Raw genomic sequence first — 12,555 nt, 5'->3', positions numbered from 1 at the left:
TCTTGGGCCCTGCACCACGAGGCCGCGTGGCCTCGGCCCGACCCTAACCCTGGGCCTGGCCGGCCCCGACATCCCGGCACCACCCTCCACCCAGGAGGTGAGCGGATCAATTGACAGGGCAATGGGAGAACGAAGTGTCAAGAGCTCTTCCCCCCGCCAGGTGCCGATCGCCTCCAGCTCCCCCAGGCGCTGGCTCCACCCCCTGCTGGGTGTCTGGACACCTTCATCCCGGGCCCTCCGACCTCCAAGTGCGAGGGTCCGGACATCAAAGGGCGCCTGCCCTATAACTGGGGCAGCTCCGGAGCAGGAAGGCAGTTGTATCCTGGAGTCGAGAGACACCGAGAGAACTCAGCCTTGACGGACTACTGGCGCTGCCGTAGCCCGCTCTTGTGAACCATCGTCCTGCCTGCTGGCGCTGCCGCGGCCTTCTGCAACATCCATCCTAGTCGGGACCTGCTGGCGCTGCCGCGGCCCGTTGTAACGACCATCTCCGTCGGGACCTGCTGGCGCTGCCGCGGCCCGTTGCATCGACCATCCTCACCGGGACCTGCTGGCGCTGCCGCGGACCGTACATCGACCATCTTTCCGGGACCTGCTGGCGCTGCCGCGGACCGTGTACCGACCATCTCAACCGGGACCTGCTGGCGCTGCCGCGGCCCGTACCAACTAAACCACCAAGCTCGAGGATTGTGAGCTAGTCACCATCTCATCCGACCTACCTGACTGATAGACAGACTGTCCCGCTACCCCTTACCCTGCTTTGAGAGACTTGAATCGAGGGGACCCCTGAGTCCAGACCTCCTTGTACCATTCAACCGTACCTTAAGAAGTGCTTATAAAGAACACTGAACCTTATCCGTGTGTGGTATCTGTCTGTGGGGTGGAAGTTACTTGTCTGTACGATCGCTGGAGACGGCTCTCCCCGGAGACCTCTCCTCCTGACCCCGGCCGACCCTCCCGGTCCGTCTACCCTTTCTAACACCATGCATGTGTGCCTATGCCCCTTGATGGCACGCATATGATGCATATGCCCCTTGATGGCATGTGCGTGATGCATATGCCCCTTGATGGCATGCATGTGACACTTATGCGCTTTGATGCCATGCATTTTACGCATATGTCTTCTTGATGCCATGCATATGATGCATATGGCCTCTTGATGGCATGTATATGACACATATGCCCCTTGATGCCATGCATGTGACGCATATGCCTTTTTGACCCCACGACAAAAACACGATGTCAGCCAAAGATAGCAGCTCCATCGAGAAATTCCAAATGGATAAATTAGAAGAATACAACCACCGCGAACTGAGACAATTCTGCATAGAACTTGGCATTGCTACCACCGGCCTGAGTACCAAGGATGATCTAAAGCACGCCCTAGAGTCGTGGACAGAAACTGGGGTCGCCGGACCCTCCGACCAAAGCAGCATCACACCAGAGGGGAACGCCACGGCTCCCGAGGAGCGGGGAACGGGCCTCTCGCAGGAGGAGATCCGAGAAAGAGAAAGAACCAGATTGCACGAGTTGGAAATGGCACGACTCAAGATGGATGGGGAACTCAAGTTAGCTGAACAGAAACTCAACCTCGAGCATATGCGGCTCCGAGATGAACGAGAAGAGAAGCAGAGACAGAGAGAGCTGGAGGAGAAAAAAATAACGCCCGAGCACGAGCGCCAACTCGCGGAAATAGAACTTCGGAAACAGAATAAAGAACTGGGGGTGCCTGAGCGACCACACACCCCGGGGCCAATCGAGAAAAAAGTCCACATCCCCAAGGATGTTGTCCGCGAGTATGTCCGAGAAGACGACATACAACAGTGGTTTAAAGCCTACGAGATCGCCATGACCTCCCACCGGATCGACCGGAGTGATTGGGGAGCCGGACTCTGGGGGAGGTTTATCAACGAGGGTCGCGATGCCCTGCTGCAGCTCCCAGATCACCAAATGTCGTCCTACGACCACATGAAGGCTGCCCTCCTCACCCGCTACGGCCTCACACCCGAGATGTACCGCCAGAGGTTCAGAGATTGCACCCGGATCCCAGGTACAACTTGGGTAGAATACGTGAACTATTTCAGCCGTGCCTTCGAGGGTTGGATAAAGGGGAGCCATGTCACCACCTACGAACAACTCTTTAACCTTATGGTATGGGAGCACCTGTCGAACAACTGTTTCGTCGAGCTCAGGCAGCACCTCCTCGACAGTAAGCTGACTGACCCCCGGCAGCTCGCCGCCGAAGCTGACCGATGGGAAAGCACCCGAGTGGGCCGGAGGGGGCCACACGAACAGAACAGAAGCAACCAAGGCCAGCACCGTCCTCGGGGAGGAGGAGGGGGCCAGGGGCGAGGGAGAGACGCCTTGCCAGCAACACCCGTGACCAGCACCCCGCCTCCGGCCGGCCGGGGCAACCCCCCGTGGCGTCCTGGGGTCCGAGCCAACGTCACGTGCCACCGATGCCAGCGAGTCGGCCACTACGCCAATGACCCGAGCTGCCCGCAGAACCAAACACCCAAGCCCCGCCAGGTAGCTGCCGCCGCCCTGGGGGAAGAGCGTTCATCAGAAGAACCAGAAGAGTATGAGCCGGCCCAGCAAGAGTGGGAACCGGCCGCCATGGTCCTGGCGTGCTTAGGGGGAAGAGACATGGTCCCGCGGGCTCCCCTACCCGCTAACACCAGGAAATACGGTCAGTGGGTGACCATTAATGGACAGCGAGCCGAGGCCTTGCGCGACACAGGCGCCAGTGTGACGGCCGTCCGCTGTCACCTGGTGAAACCCGAGCAGATCCTGCCGAACATTCTCTGCCCCGTCCGCTCGGCCGACAACTCTGAAAGTATGTGTCAAATGGCCTGCGTCCCATTCGAATGGGGAGGGGTCTCCGGCCTGTTGAAGGTGACGGTCCGGGACGATGCCCCCGTGGACTGCCTCCTGGGGAATGACCTCGAGAGTTCCCCGTGGGCCACCGTTGAGAGAAGAGAGCACCTGGGGATGCTGGGCCTCCCGGACTGGGCTTGCATAACCACCCGGTCCATGGCCGCCCGTGCCGTCCCTCGATCAGAAGAACCAGAATAGCCAGCACCTCCGCCCCCGGTCGCCCCAGTAGAAGACAACGACGAGGCCAGCCTCCCCGACCCGACGACCGAAGGGGACGCGCAACCCCAGGACCTCCCTGACCTGGCTCAGTGGCGTCAAGAAGGGGGGCCCACGCAAGAACAGTTCCGCCAGGAACAACAGACCTGTCCCTCCCTCGAGGGACTCCGCCAACAAGCCAGCGCCCAGAACGCAGGGGACTCCACCGGAACTCACTGGGTCTACTGGGATAACGACCTGCTATACAGCGAGCAAAGAATTGCCGAGCTGGGGGCCGGTCGAGTACTGGTGGTACCTCTCCGCTTCAGAGACTTTCTGCTCAACCTGGCCCACGATGTCCCCCTGGCTGGACACCTGGGCCAGGACAAAACGTACAGCCGCCTAGTGACCCACTTTTTCTGGCCGAAAATGAGGAACGACGTCCTGAACCACTGCCGATCTTGCCCCACATGCCAAGCCAGCGGGAAGAGTGGCCGGAAGCTGAAAGCCCCTCTGCAACCCTTCCCTGTAGTCACCACCCCGTTCGAGAGGGTGGGGATAGACATTGTGGGGCCTCTGGACCCCCGCACGGCACAAGGACACAGGTTCATCTTAGTACTGGTGGACCATGCCACCCGCTACCCCGAGGCGGTGCCCCTACGGACCGTGACAGCTCCGGTGGTTGGCCGGGCCCTAATGGGGATCTTCTCCCGGGTAGGCTTCCCCCGAGAAGTCGTCAGCGACCGAGGCACGAACTTTATATCCAAATACATGAAGTCCCTCTGGCAACAATGCGGGGTCACCTACAGATTCACGACCCCCTATCACCCCCAAGGGAACGGACTAGTGGAGCGTTTTAACCGCACTCTCAAAGGGATGATTGGGGGATTGGAAGAGCCCCTCCGTCGCCAGTGGGATGTACTACTCCCGTGCCTCCTCTTCGCCTACCGAGAAGTTCCCCAGAAGTCCCTCGGTTTTAGCCCTTTCGAACTCCTGTACGGGCACCCTGTGCGAGGGCCCCTCAGCCTCGTAAAAGAAGGTTGGGAGATGGCCCCCCTAAAGACCCCTCCAGACGTCTTCAAATACATCCTGGCCCTACGCAACCAGACCCGGCGCTTCAGAGAGATGGCCAAGGCGAACCTCGAGGCCAGCCAGGAGGACATGAAGAGGTGGTATGATCACAATGCCTCCTCCGTTGAGTTCGAGCCTGGACAACAAGTATGGGTGATGTCCCCCACCGAACCATGTGCCTTGCAAGATAAGTGGACGGGGCCCTTCAAAGTGGTCGAGCGCAAAAGCCCCGTCACTTATCTCATCGACCTGGGGACCTCCCGGAACCCCCTCCGGGTCCTCCACACCAACCGACTCAAACCACACTTTGTGCGCTCAGAACTCAGCCTCCTGATGGCTACGGACAGTGGGGCAGAGGAAGACTCCGAACCCCTCCCGGATCTTCTGAAGACTCAGGAGAATGACGGCTCCGTGGACGGGGTCCGGCTCTCTGACGCCCTCACTTCGGAGCAACGCCAGGGCTGCCGGAACCTCCTGCTGCAGTTCGCTACCCTGTTCTCCCTCACCCCCGGGGTCACCCCTTGGTGTTTGCACGACGTGGACACCGGGGACAGTCCCCCTGTCCGACACCGGGCCTACCGCGTACCAGATCGGGTACGGGCCTGCATACAGGAGGAAGTGGCCAAGATGCTCACAATCGGGGTCATCGAGCCCTCGGACAGTCCCTGGGCCAGTCCGGTTGTATTGGTTCCCAAAGCCGCTGCCCCCGGCACCGCACCTGAACTGAGATTCTGCGTCGACTACCGGGGCTTGAACGCTGTCACCCGGACCGACGCTCATCCGATTCCCCGAGCAGACGAGCTGATCGACCGGCTGGGGGCCGCCCGCTACCTTAGTATCTTCGACCTAACAGCGGGCTACTAGCAGATCGGCCTCACACCCAGGGCTCAGGAACGGTCAGCCTTCTCTACCCCCGATGGCCACTACCAATTCAAGGTCATGCCCTTCGGCATGAAGAATGCCCGCGCCACGTTTCAACGCCTCGTGAACCAGGTCTTGGCGGGGCTCGAAGAGTTCAGCGCTGCCTACCTGGACGATATCGCTGTATACAGCCGCCACTGGCCCGACCACCTCCGTCACCTCCAAGAGGTCCTACAGGCCCTCCAGCGGGCCGGCCTCACAATTAAGGCCGGCAAGTGCCAAATTGGCCAAGGGTCTGTGACCTACCTTGGGCACCAAGTGGGAAGCGGGCTGGTGGCCCCGCTACAACTTAAGATTGCTGCCATCCAGTCCTGGCAGCCCCCCGCCACCCAGACCGAGGTCCGAGCCTTCTTGGGGCTCACTGGCTACTACCGGCGGTTCGTGAAAGACTACGGCAGCATCGTGGGGCCCCTCACGGGTCTCACGTCCAAGAACCAGCCGAGGCGGATTAACTGGACCCCCGATTGTCAAGCGGCCTTCGAGAAGCTGAAGGCCGCCCTGTGCACCGCCCCTGTGCTCCAGGCCCCCGATTACAGTCGGGAATTCGTGGTACAGACCGACGCCTCCGACCACGGCATCGGAGCCGTCCTTTCTCAGTTAAACCCCGAGGGCCATGACCAGCCGGTGGCCTTCATCAGCAGACGCCTCCTGGCCCGAGAACAGCGCTGGAGCACCATCGAGAGGGAGGCCTTCGCAGTGGTGTGGGCCCTCAAAAAGCTCCGGCCCTATCTCTTCGGTACCCACTTCCGGGTACAAACCGACCATCGACCCCTGCAGTGGCTGATGCAGATGCGGGGGGAGAACCCAAAACTACTGCGCTGGTCCATCTCCCTGCAGGGAATGGACTTCACCGTGGAACATCGACCGGGCCAAGACCACGCCAACGCAGATGGCCTGTCACGCTTTTTCCGCCTCGACGGGGAAAGTCCCCAAGAAGATGGGTGACTCTCCCCGCCTTCAGCTGGGGGGGACGCATGTTGGACAGGCCACACGAAGGGCTTGCTCCCTCCCCGCATGACAGGGCCCGAGCCCCGGCCCGCCAGGTGTTATCCACAAGAATTACCCGCACCCCGTCGCCCAACGGAACTCCTGCCCCCGGACATCCATGTATCACGGGACCGAACCACCTCCGGCTTCCCCGGCCGGTTCAAGCCGCCATCTTGGGCCCTGCACCACGAGGCCGCGTGGCCTCGGCCCGACCCTAACCCTGGGCCTGGCCGGCCCCGACATCCCGGCACCACCCTCCACCCAGGAGGTGAGCGGATCACTTGGCAGGGCAATGGGAGAACGAAGTGTCAAGAGCTCTTCCCCCCGCCAGGTGCCGATCGCCTCCAGCTCCCCCAGGCGCTGGCTCCACCCCCTGCTGGGTGTCTGGACACCTTCATCCCGGGCCCTCCGACCTCCAAGTGCGAGGGTCCGGACATCAAAGGGCGCCTGCCCTATAACTGGGGCAGCTCCGGAGCAGGAAGGCAGTTGTATCCTGGAGTCGAGAGACACCGAGAGAACTCAGCCTTGACGGACTACTGGCGCTGCCGTAGCCCGCTCTTGTGAACCATCGTCCTGCCTGCTGGCGCTGCCGCGGCCTTCTGCAACATCCATCCTAGTCGGGACCTGCTGGCGCTGCCGCGGCCCGTTGTAACGACCATCTCCGTCGGGACCTGCTGGCGCTGCCGCGGCCCGTTGCATCGACCATCCTCACCGGGACCTGCTGGCGCTGCCGCGGACCGTACATCGACCATCTTTCCGGGACCTGCTGGCGCTGCCGTGGACCGTGTACCGACCATCTCAACCGGGACCTGCTGGCGCTGCCGCGGCCCGTACCAACTAAACCACCAAGCTCGAGGATTGTGAGCTAGTCACCATCTCATCCGACCTACCTGACTGATAGACAGACTGTCCCGCTACCCCTTACCCTGCTTTGAGAGACTTGAATCGAGGGGACCCCTGAGTCCAGACCTCCTTGTACCATTCAACCGTACCTTAAGAAGTGCTTATAAAGAACACTGAACCTTATCCGTGTGTGGTATCTGTCTGTGGGGGGGAAGTTACTTGTCTGTACGATCGCTGGAGACGGCTCTCCCCGGAGACCTCTCCTCCTGACCCCGGCCGACCCTCCCGGTCCGTCTACCCTTTCTAACACCATGCATGTGTGCCTATGCCCCTTGATGGCACGCATATGATGCATATGCCCCTTGATGGCATGTGCGTGATGCATATGCCCCTTGATGGCATGCATGTGACACTTATGCGCTTTGATGCCATGCATTTTACGCATATGTCTTCTTGATGCCATGCATATGATGCATATGGCCTCTTGATGGCATGTATATGACACATATGCCCCTTGATGCCATGCATGTGACGCATATGCCTTTTTGATGCCATGCATATGACGCATATGGCCTCTTGATGACATGTATATTACACATATGCCCCTTGATGCCATGCATGCGACGCATATGGCCCTTGATGGCATACCTATGATGCATATCCCCCTTCATGCCATGCATGTGACTCATATTTCCCCTTGATGATATGCCTGTGGCACATATGCCCCTTGATGTCATGCACGTGATGCATATGCCCCTTGATGGCATGCATGTGATGCATATGCCCCTTGATGGCATAGATGTGACGCATATGCCCCTTGAATCCATGCATGTGATGCATTCCCCCTTGATGGCATGCCTATGATGCATATGCCTCTTGATGGCCTGCATGTGACGCATATGTCTTCGTGATGCCATGCATATGACGCATATAGCCTCTTGATGGCATGTATATGACACATATGCCCCTTGATGCCTTGCATGTGATGCATATGCACCTTGATGGCATGCATGTGACGCATATGACCCTTGATGGCATGCCTTTGATGCATATGCCCCTTGATGGCATGCCTATGACGCATATGCCTCTTGATGGCATGCATGTGATGCATATGCCTTCTTGAGGCCATGCATATGACGCATATGGCCTCTTGATGGCATGTATATATGACACATATGCCCCTTGATGCCATGCATGTGACACATATGCCCCTTGACCGCAATCATGTGATGCATATGACCCTTGATGTCATGCATGTGACGCATATGCCCCTTGATGGCATGCCTATGATGCATCTGCCCCTTGATGGCATGCCAATGACGCATATGCCTCTTGATAGGATGCATGTGACACATATGCCCCTTGATGCCATGCATACGAGGCATATCCCCCTTGATGCCATGCATGTGACTCATATTTCCCCATGATGCCATGCATCAGTGCCTATGCCCCTTGATGGCACACATATGATGCATATGCCCCTTGATGGCATGCGCGTGATGCATATGCCCCTTGATGGCATGCATGTGATGCATATTCCTTCTTGATGCCATGCATGTGATGCATATGCCTTCTTGATGCCATGCATGTGACGTATATGCCTTCTTGATGCCATGCATATGACGCATATGGCCTCTTGATGGCATGTATATGACACATATGCCCCTTGATGCCATGCATGTGACGCATATGCCTTTTTGATGCCATGCATTTGATGCCTATGGCCTCTTGATGACATATATATGACACATATGCCCCTTGATGCCATGCATGTGACGCATATGCCCCTTGATGGCATGCCTATGACGCATATGCCTCTTGATGCCATGCATATGATGCAAATCCCCCTTGATGGCATGCATATGCCGCATATGCCCCTTGATGTCAAGCACGTGATGCATATGCCCCTTGATGGCATGCATGTGATGCATATGCCCCTTGATGGCATGCCTTTGATGAATGCCCCTTGATGGCATGCCTATGACGCATATGCCTCTTGATGGCATGCATGTGATGCATATGCCTCTTGATGGCATGCATTTGACACATATGACCCTTGATGCCATGCATAAGATGCATATCCCCCTTGATGCCATGCATGTGATTCATATTGCCCCTTGATGCCATGCATGTGTGCCTATGCCCCTTGATGGCACGCATATGATGCATATGCCCCTTGATGGCATGCGCGTGATGCATATGCCCCTTGATGGCATGCATGTGACACTTATGCACTTTGATGCCATGCATGTCATGCATATGCCTTCTTGATGCCATGCATGTTACGCATATGTCTTCTTGATGCCATGCATATGATGCATATGGCCTCTTGATGGCATGTATATGACACATATGCCCCTTGATGCCATGCATGTGACGCATATGCCTTTTTGATACCATGCATATGACGCATATGGCCTCTTGATGACATGTATATGACACATATGCCCCTTGATGCCATGCATGTGACGCATATGGCCCTTGATGGCATGCCTATGACACATATGACCCTTGATGCCATGCATGTGACGCATATGCCTTTTTGATGCCATGCATATGACGCATATGGCCTCTTGATGGCATGTATATGACACATATGCCCCTTGATGCCATGCATGTGACGCATATGGCCCTTGATGGCATGCCTATGACACATATGACCCTTGATGCCATGCATATGATGCATATCCCCCTTGATGCCATGCATGTGACTCATATTTCCCCTTGATGATATGCATGTGGCACATATGCCCCTTGATGTCATGCGCGTGATGCATATGCCCCTTGATGGCATGCATGTGATGCATATGCCCCTTGATGGCATAGATGTGATGCATATGCCCCTTGAATTCATGCATGTGATGCATTCCCCCTTGATGGCATGCCTATGATGCATATGCCTCTTGATGGCCTGCATGTGACGCATATGTCTTCTTGATGCCATGCATATGACGCATATAGCCTTTTGATGGCATGTATATGACACATATGCCCCTTGATGCCTTGCATGTGATGCATATGCACCTTGATGGCATGCATGTGACGCATATGACCCTTGATGCCATGCATATGATGCATATCCCCGTTGATGCCTTGCATGTGACTCATATTTCCCCTTGATGATATGCATGTGATGCATATGCCCCTTGATGCCATGCATATGACGCACATGGCCTCTTGATGGCATGTATATGAGACATATGCCCCTTGATGCCATGCATGTGAGGCATATGCCCCTTGATGGCATGCATGTGATGCATATGACTCTTGATGCCATGCATATGATCCATATCCCCCTTGATGCCATGCATGTGACTCATATTGCCCCTTGATGATATGCATGTGACACATATGCCCCTTGATGGCATTCATATGACTCATATTGCCCCTTGATGCCATGCATGTGATGCATATGTCCCTTGATGGCGTGCATGTGACACATATGCCCCTTGATGGCATGCATATGACGCATATGCCCCTTGATGCCATGCGTGTTATGCATATGCCCCTTGATGTCATGCATGTGACGCATATGCCCCTTGATGGCATGCCTATGATGCATATGCCCCTTGATGGCATGCCTATGACGCATATGCCTCTGGATGGCATGCATGTGACGCATATGCCCCTTGATGGCATGCTTTTGCCACATATGACCGTTGATGCCATGCATAAGATGCATATCCCCCTTGATGCCATGCATGTGACTCATATTGCCCCTTGATGGCATGCATATGATGCATATGCCCATTGATGGCATGACTATGACGCATATACCCCTTGATGTCATGCCTATGACGCATATGCCCCTTGATGGCATGCCTTTGACGCATATGCCTCTTGTTGGCATGCATGTGACGCATATGCCCCTTGATGCCATGCATGTGATTCATATGCCCCCTTGATGCCATGCATATGACGCATATGCTCCTTGATGGCATGCATGTAATGCATATCCCCCTTAATGCCATCCATGTGATGCATATCCCCCTTGATGCCATACATATGACGCATATGCCCCCTTGATGCCATGCATGTGACTCATATTGCCCCTTGATGCCATGCATGTGGCTCATATGGCCCTTGATGGCATGCATGTGACTCATATGCCCCTTGATGCCATTCATATGATACTTGAGATAGCAGCGGCATGAGGTGTGCTGGTGTAATGTGTGGTAAAGAACCGGCCACTCAAGCATTTGTGGCCCCTTCTGTAATACCAACGGGCCACACACGCCGGTTGCGCCACCAGGGCAATTTTGATAATATGTGTTGGACAGGCCACACGAAGGGCTTGCTCCCTCCCCGCATGACAGGGCCCAAGCCCCGGCCCGCCAGGCGTGACCCACGAGAATCACCCGCACCCCGTCTCCCGACGGAACCCCTGCCCTCGGACCTCCATGTATCACGGGCCCAAGCCACCACCGGCTCCCTCGGCCGGGTCAAGCCGCCATCTTGGGCCCTGCGCCGCGAGGCCGCGTGGCCTCCCCCCGACCCTAACCCTGGGCCTGGCCGGCCCCGACATCCCGGCACCACCATCCACCCAGGAGGTGAGCGGACCACTTGGCAGGTCAATGGGAGAACGAAGCGCCAAGGACTCTCCCCCGCCAGGTGACGATCGCCTCCAGCTCCCCCAGGCACCGGCTCCACCCTCCCACTGGGTGTCTGGACACCTTCATCCCGGACCCTCCGACCTCCAAGTGCGAGGGTCCGGACATCAAAGGGCGCCTGCCCTATAACTGGGGCAGCTCCGGAGCAGGAAGGCAGTTGTATCCTGGAGTCGAGAGACACCGAGAGAACTCAGCCTTGACGGACTACTGGCGCTGCCGTAGCCCTATCTTGTGAACTATCGTCCTGCCTGCTGGCGCTGCCGCGGCCTTCTGCAACATCCATCCTCGTCGGGACCTGCTGGCGCTGCCGCGGCCCGTTGTAACGACCACCTTCACCGGGACCTGCTGGCGCTGCCGCGGACCGTACCTCGACCATCTTCACTGGGACCTGCTGGCGCTGCCGCGGACCGTGTATCGACCATCTTCACCGGGACCTGCTGGCGCTGCCGCGGCCCGTACCAGCTAGACCACCAAGCTCGAGGATTGTGAGCTACCCACCATACCATCTCAACTACCAGACTGGTAATCAGACTGTCCCGCTACCCCCCTTTTCCCATCTTGAGAGACTTGAATCGAGGGGACCCCTGAGTCCAGACCTCCTTGTACCTTTTCATCGTACCTTAAGAAGTGCTTATAAAGAACGCTAACTCATCTCCTTGTGTGGTATCTGTCTGTGGGGGGAAGTTATTTGTCTGTACGATCGCTGGAGACGGCTCTCCCCGGAGACCTCTCCCCTTGTCCTCGGCCGACCCTCCCGGTCCGTCTAACATTGGTGGCCAGCGGCGCGATCCGAATCAACGCGTAATCGTACAGAGAGTAGCTCACCCCACGACAAAAACCACGATGTCAGCCAAAGATAGCGGTTCCACTGAAAAGTTCCAAATGGATAAGTTGGAAGAATATAGCCACCGCGAACTTAAACAATTCTGCATGGAACTAGGCATTGCTACCACCGGCCTGAGTACCAAAGATGATTTGAAGCGCGCCCTTGAGTCGTGGGCAGAAACTGGGATCGCCGGATCCTCCGACCAAAACAGTGTCGCACCAGAGG

This window comes from Triturus cristatus, chromosome 9, assembly GCF_964204655.1.
Source record: "Triturus cristatus chromosome 9, aTriCri1.1, whole genome shotgun sequence".
Taxonomy (NCBI): Eukaryota; Metazoa; Chordata; class Amphibia; order Caudata; family Salamandridae; genus Triturus; species Triturus cristatus.
This window is presented reverse-complemented; position numbering follows the sequence as displayed.